General features: G+C 42.1%; 1 pseudogene; it reads right to left on the bottom strand.

The window, feature by feature from the left end:
- Nucleotides 1-16,532, bottom strand: part of LOC132654514 (baculoviral IAP repeat-containing protein 1a-like) — a 79,875-nt pseudogene that overhangs the window by 865 nt on the left and 62,478 nt on the right.

The raw sequence follows: 16,532 nt of genomic DNA, 5'->3' as shown, positions 1-16,532 counted from the left end.
ACAAACAAAAACACTGATCTACCAGAAAGATCTTACAACTCTACATGTGCTTTGCACTTAGCTTGAAGATATAAAAGAAAACTAGAGCCATAAGGAAGGCAGACAGGTGGCGGGGATCAATAGATTGAATGACTGACTGATTGATGGAATGACTGATTGATTTTTGTGGTGCTTGGGCATGACCTCAGGGCTTCACATAATCTAAATGAGTACTGCTGAGTACATCTCCAGTTTCACATCTGGAGATTTAAACACACCCTCTGGAAGTAATTATGGTGTAAATAATGGAATCTATCTCACATGGAATCATGCCCTTAGCTCCTCTTTTAAGGGTTAATCATGTGGGGTAGGTCAGGGACCTCGCTAGGAGACCACCTTTAGGAAGATGGGTTCACCTTAAGATAATGTATTTTTCTTCTTAGAATTTTTGAGCCCTAGTGCAGTATCCATGAGCCAAGTACGATCTATCTGGCTTCTGAGGTGCGTCTCAGAAAGGTAATCCATTTCTTTTTCCTCTCATGCTTTTCTTTCAGATGCTGGTCAATCTGAAAGATGTTCCTCAACTCCTCAAATAAATTGGTGCAGGATATGTGATTTCATTATGAACCCCATAATTGTGAACTGTAAAACCCTGTTTCTTATCTCGTTTGGTTGAGCTGAGAGTACCTGGCCTGACTCCCACCCCCCAAAAGTTACCATTGGGCATAACAAGCCCTATCACACACCTTTAGTCCAAGAATTTTTTATTGTGAACAGGTGATTATGGTGTGGTTCACCCAGCCCTAACACACACCCTTAATTCAAGACCTTTCTGTACACCAAATTTAATAAAGTTAACCTTAGATCAAGAGGCAGAGCAATAAACAAGCTTATAGTGATTAAAGAATAGGAGGGACTTTGCATTGAGGGGTATTTAAAACAGTGTGGAGACATAGAAAGGAGCTATTACATCAAGCTCTAGCTTTACCTTAGGCTTCAGCTCCTCAGCTCCATGGCTTTGGGGCTTTGAACTAGCAAGCCCTCAGCCTTGGGATTTTTGGCCTTTGCTTCCTGAGCTGCCACTTGAGCTAGTAAACCTTTTGGGTTTTTCCATCCAGACCTGAGCTGAGAAGGAATGTCAGCTGGGTCCTTTCTCTGCCTCTCTGAGCTAGTAGGTTTTTATCCTGGCATCTGGCTCCTGAGTCTTTATTGGTAAAATTTATTGGTAAAAAATTGTTTATAACAACAGTTGTCAGGGACCACCTGTGGAAACTCACCGACTTGCCTCAACTTGCCAGTTCCCTGCGGTAAACATACTGCTTGGCAGCAGCAGAGATGTGCTCACAGAACCGTGACTTATCACAAGATGTCTCAGGCCCCTGGCTGAGAAGAATCTGTAACTTTTCACCCACCCTACTTCCTCATCTTGAACCCTTTATAAAAGCTGATTTTGCTCAGTAAAGTTAGTCCTTGACAAGCACCTGTTTGCTTGGACTCCTTCTTTTCTCTCGTCCATCTTTTCACAGGATCAGATAATCTTCTATCCCCCGAATAACAAGCTCTGCTGGCCAGGACAAAAAGTAAAGCTTTGGATTTTATTACCCATGAGAATCATCAGAGTAGCCAAACTACAAGGGATTGACAATATTTACTGGGGACAGAATGTCAACCAACCTCTGTTGAAGGTAAAAGCTACCACAACACCATGGAGACTTTTGCTCCTGTTTCTTTGTTTGTGATCAGTCTCCTGTGACCCAACCTGGCCTTGAACTTGCTATTTAGACAAGGAACCCTTGAACCTCCTCAAGTGTAGGCTTACAAACATGTACCACATCTAAGCAAAAAACATGGTTTAATCAGTATATGTGAGGTATCTCAGAAATTCCATCCCCAGAAATACCCAACACGTATATTTTATAAGAATGCTCTTAGAAGCACTTCACAGTAATCAGCTACTAGAAACAATTCAAGTGCCCATTGAATAGACACACAGAGGACACATGTGGTCAAATAATGAACAGATGCATAGCAGTGAAATCAATACACTATGGTCATATGTATTATTCTGAAATAAGGTACAAACACAATTTTTGGTGAAAAAAGACAAAACATTGCCTATCGTATAGAATTCCCTTATATGAAAAGTCTAGCTGCAAATAAAGCTACGGTGAGAGAGAGCAGTGCAGTGGTCATTTGTGTATGGAAGTGGAGGGCGCTGTTGGAGAATGGATACAACTTGGGCTTTCGGGCACTGGGGAAAGTGCCCTAACCTGGTTCATTGCCACACTGACTTAGATGGCAAATGTTTCAGTAACATGGACAGGAAAATGGATGCAGCTCTATATTTCAAGTTGCTACAACTTGTTTACATATTGCCAGTATCCAGTTGACTAAAAGGGGATATGGCCAGATATCTGAAGCAACAAGTGTGGAGACATAGATTTTTTTTTTTGAAAATGTAATTTTTCTTCCCTCTTTATTAAAAAGATTATTTCTTCATACAATATATCCTGATTACAGTTCCCCTCCCTCTATTCCTACCAGTTCCCACCATCTCCTCTCTCATCCACATCTACTCCCTTCCCATCTCTCATTAGAGAAGAACATGTTCGGAAATAAAACAACCAAATAAAATAAAATAAAACAAAACAAACGCATCGCATCAAAGTTGGACAAGGCAACCCAACAAAAGGAAAAAAGTCCCAAGAATCAGAGACCCCCTCATGTACACAGGAGTAAATACTGTTAAACTGAAGGCTGTAACAAAGCTGCAGAGGAGCTCGTGCAGCCCCAGGTAGACCCTGTGCTTTCTGCTTTAGTCTCTGCGAGTTCAGATGCACTTTGCTCCATTGAGCCTGTTCTCCTGGTGTCCTCTGTTCTCTCTGGGTACCACACTTCTTCTGCCTCCTCCTTCCTGATCTCTGAGGGGAGGGATTTGATGGAGACATCCTATTTAGAGGTGACACACAGACTCCTAAAGCAAAAAATTAAGTCTTTATTGACCAGTTGGTGGGCTACATGGGAACCCCCGCCCCCATAATGTAACCACAAGCCCTACCATTCATGGCTTTTTATGCACAAAAAAACATATACTGGTAGATACATTTCAATTAGCGAGAACAGTTAGCTACAGAAGCCAAATGCAAGGTTAGTACATTTAAGAACTTTCCTAGAACTTTGGACTGTGACGGATCAGGTCTTTGTTCTCATTTTGGCAGGTGCTGGCATCTGTGGGCTGGGTCCTCAGGTCAGCATGGTACTTCCAACATGGCAGCTGTCGTGCTAAGGTCCGGAGGCCTCTTACACAAACCGCCACCACCACTAACAAACCTAATCTCCAACAAATTACTAAAGCAGCATCCTAAATCTGCCTTGTTAAGAACTGTGTTCCATTAGCTTCTCCATCTTTTAAAAGCGGGAATAGTCCCAGTGCCCAGACCGCCTTCTGTAACTGACACAAATGTCAAATGAAGTCACACATGTGATGGAGCTTTGCATATTTGAAAAGCTTTCCTTGATACAAGGCCCTACGACTCATTTCACACACTACACCTCAATTTCTTTACAGGAAAAGAGGTAACAAAATGACACAGGCCTTTACCTCAGAGAAGAATCCTATTTACAGATTGTCAAAAACAAGAAGATTCCATGCAGACATTAACTGCATATCACGGCTGCACCATGGTTTTAGGATGACCATGGCCTGCATGTCTTTATATAGAACATGAACCATAGTGGAGTCTTTTCAGAAATGAAGTAATAGGTGCCTGTAGCACAGTAAAGGCAGACTTTCAACTTACAAAGCCTGGACCTGGTGATCTGGAACCAGCACCAGCCTGGCACGCCTGGCTCTTTTCTTTGACCTGCTCCCTGCTGCCACCCAACAGGGAAGGTGGCTATGTCTATTAGGGATTGGGACACAAAGCAAAGCCACCTCCAATGAATGAATTAGAACTAGCTTCTGAGAGTTGGCATGTTCAGAAGGAGGCAATGCCATCTCCCCCATTGGCAAGAAACTCCAATACTCCATGAGGGAAGTAGTAGGGCCAGCACATTCATCTTAAGTCACAGAGGTGAATGAACTTACTTATTATCTGCATACATTTGCTGCCAGTAGCCTCATTCTGCTGCTGGCCTGCCCACCAGACTGCATTTACACAGCAAACTGGAGCACGGAGCTTACAAAGACTTTCAGGATGGTCGGCACAGACACTGGATTCTAAGCCGCAGCCACGGCAGGGCAGGGCAGCACTGCACACTGCTGAGGTCACTCTCTGCACCTAACTGCAGGTTCCCCAACTCTCCTCTTTGTCAAGCCCATGAGGTCCCGGAAGCTCTTGCACAGGGTCTGATTCTGAGATGCTCTGGCTGTGCATGGGCTCTGTTCATGCTGTATGAAGATCTGAGAATCCCTCTGTCTAGAATTCTCGACTTGGGCCTGGCACCCTCTTCTGCCACCTGCTGCTCCGTGGCTGCTCCTAACTGAGCCTAAACTTGGGTTACCTCCAGAGCGTAGCCTTCATTCCTGGCGATTGCTCCTCAAGTGCTGCTGTCTTTATCCCATTGCTCTGACCACTTCCTGCCTGTGACCTGCACATTTGTATCCTCTGGTGAGCAGTCTCTGTCTCATACTCGGCTTTTCATAACTGGTTCTAAAGCTTGGGCCTGAATTGCACCATTTTAGGATCTTAATAACTTAGAGTTATATAAATTATGAATGCGCTCTGGAAGTTTTGCTCCTTGGTGATTTATATGGGTGTGCCAATGACCCTGGGATTCTTCTTGTAAGCTGTTTCCTAAGGGGGGTTTGGAATGTCTCATGATTTTATAATTAAGGGCCAGACGTGTCCCCTCAGGATCTCCGAGTCTCACAGAGGGACCAGGGAACAGTGACTTAGGAGGAAGACAGAAGTTACGTTTGTGCTTCTTTCTGAGCTGGAAGAAAGAACATTGCACCTTGTGACGTGCTAAAGTTGTGAGCTGGTGGCTGCGGGAGTGGAGGCTGGAGCCCGGGTTCGCACTCCAGGCTGCCTCTGAGGGGCTTTCTGCACAGTCTCTATGCATCCGTAACTGTAGCACCGAAAGTCACCCTGGGCTTTGGAAATACAGCTTCCACTTCTGTCTGATTTTAAGGAACATGTACTTTAGTATATTTTATAATTGTTGGGATTTTAGAGTCTGGTTATGGGCTCTGGGAACATCCTAAAAGCTGGAGCGTCTGCATCAGCATCACGGTGGAACCCCACAGACGGGAAAGGCACGTGGTGCCCCCGAGTGTACCACTGAAAGGCACGTGGTGTCCCCTGAGTGTACCCCCAGGAGAAACATCCAGAACTACTCAAAGAGTGAGAGCAAAGGAAAATAGATTGTCCTACCCGAGGATGACTGGGGCCGACCTCCCCTATGAAGCCACAGCCAGCATTCTTACATTTCACATGGTTTCTGGGGGCGTTCTCATTTGTTTACTGCCAGGATAATATTCCCAAGAAATGAATTTCCTAAGTCTTTCACTCAGTGAAGAGAAACTACTTTTATAGTTGCTGTAGCAAATAAAGACGAGTCTGTGCAGTTTAACGGGAAGACTTTGAAGTGAGACCCTGATGAAAAGCCCGACTGAAGCTTTTGTCCACGTTGCCTCCCATCTTTGTAGTAAGGAGAATGCAGTCTGCGAGGATGTTCATGCTAAGAAATGATGTGTCAAAATATCTGAAGTGGAATATAAAATGCAGAAAGGAAACACATAAACGTAACTATCAAAGAATGAGCACCTAATTGAATCTATCCCTTTTGATAGAATACGTTCATACACACCTCACTAAATTTTTATACGAGAAAAAGGTATCAGATGGGTCTGATGCTCTTTGGGTGGATGACACCTAAATGAACATCGGTACAAAGTCCCAATTTATTTCTAATATCAGAGATCAGACCTCTACTCTTGCCTGATGCGTCTAAAACAAAAAGGGGGAACTGTAGAGAGCTGCGGAATGCTATGCCTTAAAGATGGAGCTGGTTTCCGCCTTCCACCTTCCCGATGGTGAGTGCTCTCTGTCACGAACAACTCCATATTTGGCTAAGGCCGAGGATCTGGCTTGCTTCCATGTATGTGGACCTATCTGCATTGCCCCCGTGGCACGCCTGGGTTGGCTACCCAGAGGCTATTTAAGCTGTGGGCTGGCTTTCCCCGGGGTCCAAGGATTGTTCAAGGTTCCTGAATAAACTGCATTGAAAAAAAAAAAAAGCATTAAAGCTAGAAAAAAAAATAGTATACTTCAGTGACCCCCAAAAATTCTACCAGGGAACTCCTACAGTTGATAAACACCTTTAGCAAAGTGGCTGGATACAAAATTAACTAAAAAAAAAATCAGTAGCCCTCCTTTATAAAAAAAACAAAAGGGTTGAGAAAGAAATTAGGGAAACAACACCCTTCATAATAGCCACAAAGGACATAAAGTACCTCGGTGTGACCCTAACCAAGAAGTCAAAGACTTGTATGAAAAAAATTTCCAGTCTCTGAAGAAAGAATTAGAAGATATCAGAAGATGAAAAAATCTCCCATGCTCATGGCTTGGCAGGATTAACATAGTAAAAATGGCCATCTTACCAAAAGCAATCTACAGATTCAATGCAATTCCCATCAAATTTACAGATCTTGAAAGAAAAATCCTCAACTTCATATGGAACAACAAGAAACCCAGAATTGCTAAAACAATCCTCTACAGTAAAAGATCTTCAGGAGGTATCTCCGTCCCTGATCTCAAGCTGTACTATAGAGCAACAGTACTGAAAACTGCATGGTACTGGCATAGAAACTGGTGGATCAATGGAAACGAATAGCCGGCTGGGTCTTAAGAGGGGCTCCCTCCTCAGAAGGTTCTGATTTGTGACAAGTTGACATTAAAACCCACTGCAAAAGCTGCCCTGTGGTCTGAGTTCTGTCCTTTCTAACCACAGTCCTCCATTTCAAAAACTGATGATTTTCCAAAACAGGAGAGTCTGCTGACGATTCAGCAGGCTGAAATGTGGGTGGTGAAGGAAGGTTACACTGAACTAAGCAGATCCCAGAGGGAGTGCAGAGGAAAGAGCGGCTCAGCCCTGGAGACTGCTGAGAATCTGCCTGCACTGTCATCTCCACGCACGCTCTCCATAGTTAGAGCACCACATTTTCCATGGTTTGATGAAGACTCCAGAGCCCTTAAGATATGAATTGCTATAATTCCTAAATCAAACAGCATTCAATTCAGTTCCAGACCATTGCTGGGTAATAAGACCGGTATTTCTTATTTTAATTAGTCATTTTCTACTTCTAACAACTTCTTTGACAATCTCGGATTGCTTGTTTGTTTATATGTGATAAAAGCCATGTTTCGCTAAAAATATAAATGGTACATTTGAATGTCCATTTACATTTTAGTAGTTATAGAAATAAACTTTCTAGGCCTTTAGATTATAGCTTTTTATAGGCACTGAATACAATCACCTAATCTATTTTAATATTATCCCTTTCAGCTGTCTCGTGCCTAACTCCTAACACAGCAGAGATATCAAGTGGGTAATGTGAATTCAAGACTAACTGCGTCAATGCTCATCAGAAACTGTCTTTTGTTTGCCTGGAAATTTGCTCCTGACATTTGAAATGTTTAAGAGGAATAACAGTGATGTGGCCACAGAAAACTCTGTTGTGCTGGATTTGAAACACAAAGTGTGAAAACTAATTCTTACCCTTGCATCCTGAGTAAGGGCACAAGGGTGCTTGCTCCTTGAATATTTAGGATATTGTTAAGTGTACCAAGGGTTCCCAGAGTCCGTGAGCGACAGTTCACAAGCGCCTGTAGCTCCAGTTACAAACGATGAGTCTAATGCTCTCTTTGGGCCTTTGCAGGCATCTGTGCTCACGTGCATATTCCCTCACACCTAACCCTAACTAAAAAGTAATAAAAATAAATACATCACTAAGTGGAGTTTGCATAGCAATTTTAAAACTGCTTTCCAAAGTGTGCTTGCCAATTATGGAGACATAGGTGTGGTTTAGTAGCGGAACACTGCTCTGGTGTATGTGAAGTATTGAGTTCAATCCCCAGCACTGGGAAAACAAACCACAGCCTGAACACTTCTCTACCTCCCCTCCCTTACCCTCCTATCTTGACCACCTCTAAAGACAAAAAAAGGAGAACATTGACTTTCCACTTAGACCAAGATAAATCTAAATTTTCCAAAGGGCCTAAGAAGCAGCAGCATGATAGTGCAAAATGAGGAATGCTTTGGAAGCCTTTCTCAGGTCTAGACATTTGCAGCAGGTAGCACCAGGGACACCACTGCTTACACACGGGGAAACCTTTTCTCTGAGGGAAGCTCACCAATTTCCATCACATTGTTGTCATCCAAGGTGTGGTGAAAAGCAAGAACTCGGAGACACTGAAGCTGCAGACACTGCTGGACAATCAGTCTGGCCACTTGGTGAATCCCGTTCCCATGGGAAGAAGCAGTTCCTCCAGGTTCCTGAGAGAACCCAGAGCCAGTGCTGTGGGAGACACAGCAAGCCATCCTCTAGTTGTTGCATTATGAGCAGCTGTGACCTAGTCATTCTGCACTCTAGGAGGCCCCACCTAACAGAGGCCCTCCTCATCACTGCCCTCTCAAAGAAGAAGACAAAAGGCGTCAGTGCTCAAGGATATTTGATCACACTGTGAACCCTGAGATTGTGTTGTTTATCAAAATATCCTGTTTCTACTTGTGGTGGGGCTCAGCCTTAGCACACACCTTTAATCCAAGAACTTACTTGAACAGGATTAAATAAAGTCAACAAAAGTTCAAGAGGTGGAGCAAGCAACCAGTTGATAGGGAGTGAATGTAGAAAAAAATAGTAAGAAAAGGCAGAAGGATGGATAAAGAAACACATGGGAAGTAGAAGGGTAAGACACTGAGTTTTGAGGGGTTTTTGAGATGGTGTTGGGAAAGAGAATTTCCCTTTGTCACATAGGTTGAGGAGGAAGGTTAGCTGGATACTTTCTCTGCCTCTCTCATACAGCAGCCTTTTTAAATTTTTTTTACCCAAGCATCTTGCTCCTGCATCTTTATTGGTGAAATTGAGTGATTGAAATTTGTTATATATATATATATATATATATATATATATATATATATATTGCTTCAACACATGGCACAACCACATGGACAGGGAAATTATGCCAGTGCAGACAAACTGAGAAGCTGCAAGATTTGTTAAGTCACCTGGAAGTTCTCCAAGAAAGAGTTAAGATGGGAAATACCATAATACAAGGTGCTAGGACCCTGCATAATCCTGCTTTAAATGGCTTTAAAACAACAGCAGTAAATGAAAAGATAAATGACTTAACTGAGATTGACATAATTCAGATTATAATTACACCAGCCTAGCAATTAATATTTTATCCTTAATAGCCATAGTAGATTTTTGTACCCTCTCAAAGGAAAAAAAGAAAACTAGAGATATAGGGAAAATAAAAATATCAAAAGTGGACTGATAGGATACAAGCCTTAGAAGAAAAATTAGAGATACTTATAAATAAAAATGAGAACAACACTCAGACAAAGACAGAGACATTTAGATAAGAACTTACTGTGCCACTGCATGATGAAACTGAAGAGGGGCAGCTTAAGTTTATTAGAAAACCAACCTTAGATTATACAGTAACTATACAAAAGATGATAGACACCCCCAATGTTCTGAGGAAGTTAAATGGAATCTTATAGGTATATTGAATTTGAGATTTAAAGAAGTAATCATTTTATTTGGTATGCATTCACCCTATGTGAAGTAAATATTAAAGTTATTGGCAACTTAGAACAGAATTATCCTTTGTCTGGAAAGATTTGGCAACAGCAATATTAGAAGCCAGTTCTCAGTTACAATGGCAAACATGGTAGAAAGAGGAAACTAGGACTATAGAACAATGATATAAGACTAGATGTATTGGAGGAGGGGCAAGATGGCAGCGCCTGGATGACTCTCATTCTGAGCAGCAGCAGCAGGATCAGCACAGTGACCAGCAATCAGAACTTGCAGCCATAAAACACAGTCATTGTGTTTCCCAGGTGAGAGGATACTCTACGGTGGGGGATTCAATCAGCTTTTAACTCACCCGGCTAAACCGCTGAAGAGATCCTGGTTCCGCCAGATGCTTGGCTGCTGGCCGCCAGCCCCAGCCCCAGCCCAGAGCCACAGCCAGTGTCTCTGGTCATGGTCCCAGACTGAACCGTGTGCATCACACTATCAGAGACTGGAATTTTCAGTCGAGAGATAACCCCAGGGTACAGGAAACGATTGGGACTGACCTTAGGTCACTCAGACATACACTGGAAAAGACTTGGGTTCCACAGGCGCCCCAGGAGCCAGTCTGGAGCCAGAGCCGGGGACCCAGGCTTGGGGACACAGAGCCCTGCCTGCCTGTGCGCCTGATTCGTCACCTGAGATAGAACTGTGGGCACCAGGGCACCAGTGAATGAGTTTCACACAGGGACGGAAATGGCTGGTCTGATCTCAGAGCACTCAGCCGACACCCCCACCCCGAAAAGGTCTCTGGAAAATTACCCAGTTTAGGCAGACGCCCAGGCTCCAAAAGGCCGGAAAGGCAGACACAAGCAGTTTCTGCGTGCCAGAGAGCTGGCGGAGACTGAGCCGCCATCACTTAGCTGTGCTCCAGACACAGGCAGTTTCTGCAGCCAGCTAGCTGGCAGAGAATGAGCAGTGCACACCAGGGCAAAAAAAGAGACTGAGAGTCCCTGTCTCTAGAGAATCCACAGGGAAGGAAGGAAACTGTACTGACTCAAATCACCCAATCCTTCCTTGGAAAAAGTCTAACAGACCAGCGGGGCCGAGTCGCCATCACTCAGCTGTGCTCCAGACACAGGCACAAACAGTTGTGCACGCCAGATGTCCAACTGTGTCACAGCATCTGATCATTAAATTTGCAGCAAGAAACCCAGAAACAGGGCAGCTGTCCTCAGGACTTCCCTGGGTGAGAGGAGAACCCTCTCGACTAGCAAAGACCAGTTACCACTCAGGTCTCTATCCCTGAGGTGAGCAGCAGCAACTCCTGAAAAAAACGCCAGCCATCCAGGGACTATACCCAAAAAGCTGAGAAGACATCCTTCAGGAAAAACCAGCTTTCGGCAAAGGGGATTCTCTCCACCACAGGATCCCCAAGAACCACCAGAAAATAACCCCAAACACCTAAGATAGCACAATGGGTAGAGGCCAGCATAGAAGCTCAAGCAACAAAAGACAGAGCAATATGGCATCTCCAGAACCCAGTTACCCAGGGGCAAGTAGCCCTGGACACCCCACCATAACTGAAATCCAAGAAGATGACCTAACAACTATGCTCATGAACATGATAACAGAGGAAACAAATAAGATTCGTAAAGACATAGAGGAAGATAAACTCAAACAGAATATTGCCATCCGTAAAGAAATAGAGGAAGCTGCAGCCAAACAGTTTATGGCCTTTAGAGAGGAAATGCTTAAAGCACTGAATGAAATAAAAGAAACTGAGTTGAAAGAACTAAAAGATAAACAGGAAAGTACAATCAGACAGGTGAAGGAAGTAAACAAAACAACTCAAGACCTGAAGATAGAATTGGAAAAATTAAAGAAAACACAAATGGAGGAAAAAATGGAGAAGAAGAATCGAGGTAAGAAAACAGGAACTACAGAGGTAAGCATAACCAACAGACTACAAGAGATGGAAGAAAGAATCTCAGGTGTAGAAGATACAATGGAAGAAATTGATGTATCTGTCAAAGAAAATGTTAAATCCTAAAAATTCCTGACGCAGACCGTCCAAGAAATCCAAGACAATATGAAAAGACAAAACCTAAGAATAATAGGTATAGAGGAAAAAGAAGACTCCCTTCTCCAAGGCCCAGAAAATATTTTCAACAAAATCATTGAAGAAAATTTCCCTAACTTGAAGGAGAAACCAATAAGAATAAATGAGGCCTACAGAACACCCAACAAATTTGACCTGTAAAGAAAATCCTCCCGCCACATAATAATCAAAACAGTAAGTATACAGAACAAAGAAAAAATACTAAAAGCCGCAAGGGAAAAAGGCCAAGTAAATATAATGGCAAATCCATTAGAATCACACCTGACTTTTCAACAGAGACTATGAAAGCCAAAAGGGCCTGGATGGATATCATGCAGACCCTAAGAGAAAACAGATGTCAGCCCAGGCTACTATATCCTGCAAAGCTATCAGTCCTCATAAACAGAGAAAACAAGATATTCAATGACAAAAATAAATTTCAACAATACCTACACACAAATCTAGCATTACAGAGGACACTGGAAGGGAAAATACAACCCCATAAAATTAGCTTCTTTAAAGAAAACACAGGAAATAATTAACCTTACTACAGTAAAACAAAAAGCAACCAAGCACACAACCTGATGACCACAGCCAACATCAAAATCAAGGGATCTAACAGCCACTGGTCATTAATCTCTCTCAACATCAATGGACTCAACTCTCCAATAAAAAGACACAGATAAACAGAATGGATACGTAAACAAAACCCAGCAATCTGTTGCATACAAGAAACACACCTAAGGCACAAAGATAGACATTACCTGAGGGTTAAGGGTTGGAAGATGACTTTCCAAGCAAACGGACCCCAGAAAAAAGCAGGAGTAGCCATTCTAGTATCTTATCAAATAGACTTTCAACCAAAATTAATAAAAAGAGATGGGGAAGGACACTTCATACTCATCAAAGGAAAATTCCACCAGGAAGACATCACAATCCTGAACATCTATGCCCCAAATACAAGGGCACCCACATTTGTTAAAGAAACATTGATAAAATTTAAACCACGTATAGATACCCATAGATTAATAGTGGGAGACTTCAACACCCCACTCTCAACAAAGGACAGGTCAACCAAACAGAAATTAAACAAAGAAACAATGCGTCTGACAGAGGCCATGAATCAAATGGACCTAACAGACATTTACAGAACTTTACACCCAAACACAAAAGAATTTACCTTCTTCTCAGCACCTCATCAAACCTTCTCCAAAATAGACCATATAGTGGGTCACAAAGCAAGCCTCAACAGATACAAGAAGATTGGAATAATCCCATGTATCTTGTCTGATCACCATGGAATAAAGCTGGACCTCAACAATAACAGAAATAACAAAAAGCCTACACACACATGGAAACTGAACAACTTGTTACTAAATGACAGCTGGGTCAGGGAAGAAATAAAGAAAGAAATTAAAGTCTTTCTAGAAATCAATGAAAATGAAGACACAACATACCCAAACTTGTGGGACACAATGAAAGCAGTGCTAAGAGGAAAGTTCATAGCACTAAGTGCCTTCAAGAAGAAATTCGAGACAGCTCATTCAAGCAACTTAATGGCTCACTTAAAAACCCTAGAAAAAGAAGAAGCAGACACACCAATAAGGAGTAAACAGCTGGAAATAATCAAACTCAGGGCTGAAATCAATCAATTGGAAACAAAACAATTGAAAGAATCAATGAAACCAAGAGCTGGTTCGTTGAGAAAATCAACAAGATCGACAAACCCTTAGCCAGGCTAACTAAAAGGCAGAGAGACACCACCCAAATCAACAAAATCAGAAATGAAAAGGGGGACATAACTACAGACACTGAGGAAATCCAAACAATCATTAGGACTTACTTCAAAAGTCTATATGCCACAAAATTTGAAAATCTAAATGAAATAGACAATTTTCTTGATCGATTTGACTTACCAAAGCTGCATCAGGACCAGCTAAATCAACTAAATAGTCCTATATCCCCCAAAGAAATAGAAGCGGTCATCAAATTCTCCCATCCAGAAAAAGCCCAGGACCTGATGGTTTCAGCGCAGAATTCTACCAGACTTTCAACGAAGAGCTAACACCAATTCTCTTCAAACTATTCCACAAAATAGAAACAGAAGGAACATTACCAAACTCATTCTATGAAGCCACAGTCACCTTGGTACCTAAACCTCAGAAAGACTCAACAAAGAAAGAGAATTTCAGGCCAATCTCCCTTATGAACATTGATGCAAAAATACTTAACAAAATACTTGCAAACCGAATCCAAGAACACATCAAAGATATTATCCACTATGACCAAGTAGGCTTCATCCCAGGTATGCAGGGGTGGTTCAATATGTGGAAATCCATCAAAGTGATCCACTATATTAACAAACTGAAAGAAAAAAAAAAAACCACATGATAATCTCCCTAAATGCTGAAAAAGCATTTGACAAAATCCAACATCCATTCATGTTTAAAGTATTGGAGAGTTCAGGGATACAAGGCACGTATCTAAACATAGTAAACGCGATATACTGCAAGCCTATAGCCAACATCAAACTAAACAGAGAGAAACTTAAAGCAATCCCACTGAAATCAGGGACAAGACAAGTCTGCCCACTCTCTCCATATCTCTTCAACATAGTGCTGGAAGTCCTTGCTAGAGCAATAAGACAGTTGAAGGAGATCAAGCAGATACAGATTGGAAAAGAAGAAGTCAAATTATCACTATTTGCAGATGATATAATAGTATACATGAGTGACTCCAAAAACTCTACCAGGGAACTCCTACAGCTGATAATCACCTTCAGCAAAGTGGCTGGATACAAAATTAATTCAAAAAAATCAGTAGCACTCCTGTATACAAAAGACAAAAGGGTTGAGAAAGAAATTAGGGAAACAGCATTTTTCACAATAGCCACAAATGACATAAAGTACCTTGGTGTAACCCTAACCAAGCAAGTCAAAGACATGTATAAAAAAAATTTCAAGTCTTTGAAGAAAGAATTAGAAGAAGATATGAGAAGATGGAAAGATCTCCCATGCTCATGGCTTGGCAGGATTAACATAGTAAAAATGGCCACCTTACCAAAAGCAATCTACAGATTTAATGCAATTCCCATCAAATTGCCAACACAATTCTTTACAGACCTGGAAAGAAAAATGCTCAACTTCGTATGGAATAACAAGAAACCCAGAATTGCTAAAACAATCCTCTACAATAAAAGATCTTCTGGAGGTATCTCCATCCCTGATCTCAAGCTGTACTATAGAGCAAAAGTTATAAAAACTGCACGGTACTGGCATAGAAACAGAATGGTGGATCAATGGAACCGAACAGAGGACCCAGAAATAAACCCACACACTTATGGACACCTGATCTTTGACAAAGACATTTTTTCTTTCCATACAATGAAAAAAAGTTAGCATCTTAAACCAATGGTGCTGGTCCAACTGGATGTCTACATGTAGAAAAATTAAAACAGATCCATACTTATCATCCTGCACAAAACTGAAGTCCAAGTGGATCAAAGACCTCAACATAAAACCAGATACTCTAAATCTGTTAGAAGAAAAAGTGGGGAACACCCTTGAACTCATTGGCACAGGAGACAACTTCCTGAACAGAACACCAACAGCACAGGCTCTAAGAGCAACAATCAATAAATGGGACTTCCTGAAACTGAAAAGCTTCTGTAAAGCAAAGGACACTGTCATCAAAACAAAGTGACTGCCTACTGATTGGGAACGAATCTTCACCAACCCTTTATCTGACAGAGGACTCATATCCAGTATATATAAAGAACTAAAGAAGTTGAAAAGCAGCAAACCAAGTACTCCACTTAAAAAATGGGGAACAGACCTAAACAGAGAATTCTCTGTAGAGGAATATTGAATGGCAGAGAAGCATTTAAAGAAATGCTCAACCTCATTAGCCATTAGGGAAATGCAAATCAAAACGACCCTAAGATTTCACCTTACACCCATCAGAATGGCCAAGATGAAAAACTCAAGTAACAACACATGCTGGAGAGGTTGTGGAGAAAGGGAAACCCTCCTCCATTGCTGGTGGGAATGTAAACTTGTACAACCACTCTGGAAATCAATCTGGCGCTTTCTCAGACAACTAGGTATAGTGCTTCCTCAAGATCCAGCCATACCACTCCTAGGCATATATCCAAAAGAGGCTCAAGTACACAACAAGGACATTTGCTCAACCATGTTTGTAGCAGCTTTATTTTTAATAACCAGAAGCTGGAAACAGCCCAGATGCCCCTCAACTGACAAATGGATGCAGAAATTGTACATCTACACAATGGAGTATTACTCAGGAATGAAAACTAAGGAAATTATGAAATTTGCAGGTAAATGGTGGGATTTGGAAAGGATCATCCTGAGTGAGTTGTCCCAGAGGCAAAAAGACACACACGATATATACTCACTCATAGAAACATACAACATAGGATAAACCCACTAAAATCGGTACATCTAAACAAACTAAGCAAAAGAGAGGACCCTAACTAAAATGCTCAATCCCCGTCCTGCAATGCAAAGAGGATGGACATCAGAAGAAGAAGAAAGCAGGAAACAACCTAGGAACCTGCTACAGAGGGCCTCTGAAAGCCAGAAGAAGAAAACAGGAAACAACCTAGGAACCTGCCAAAGAGGGCATCTGAAAGCCTCTGCCCTGCAGACTATCAAAGCAGATGCTGAGCCTGATGGCCAACTGGCG

The sequence above is a fragment of the Meriones unguiculatus genome, chromosome 6 (genome assembly GCF_030254825.1).
Source record: "Meriones unguiculatus strain TT.TT164.6M chromosome 6, Bangor_MerUng_6.1, whole genome shotgun sequence".
In the NCBI taxonomy this organism is placed as follows: domain Eukaryota; kingdom Metazoa; phylum Chordata; class Mammalia; order Rodentia; family Muridae; genus Meriones; species Meriones unguiculatus.
This window is presented reverse-complemented; position numbering and strand designations above follow the sequence as displayed.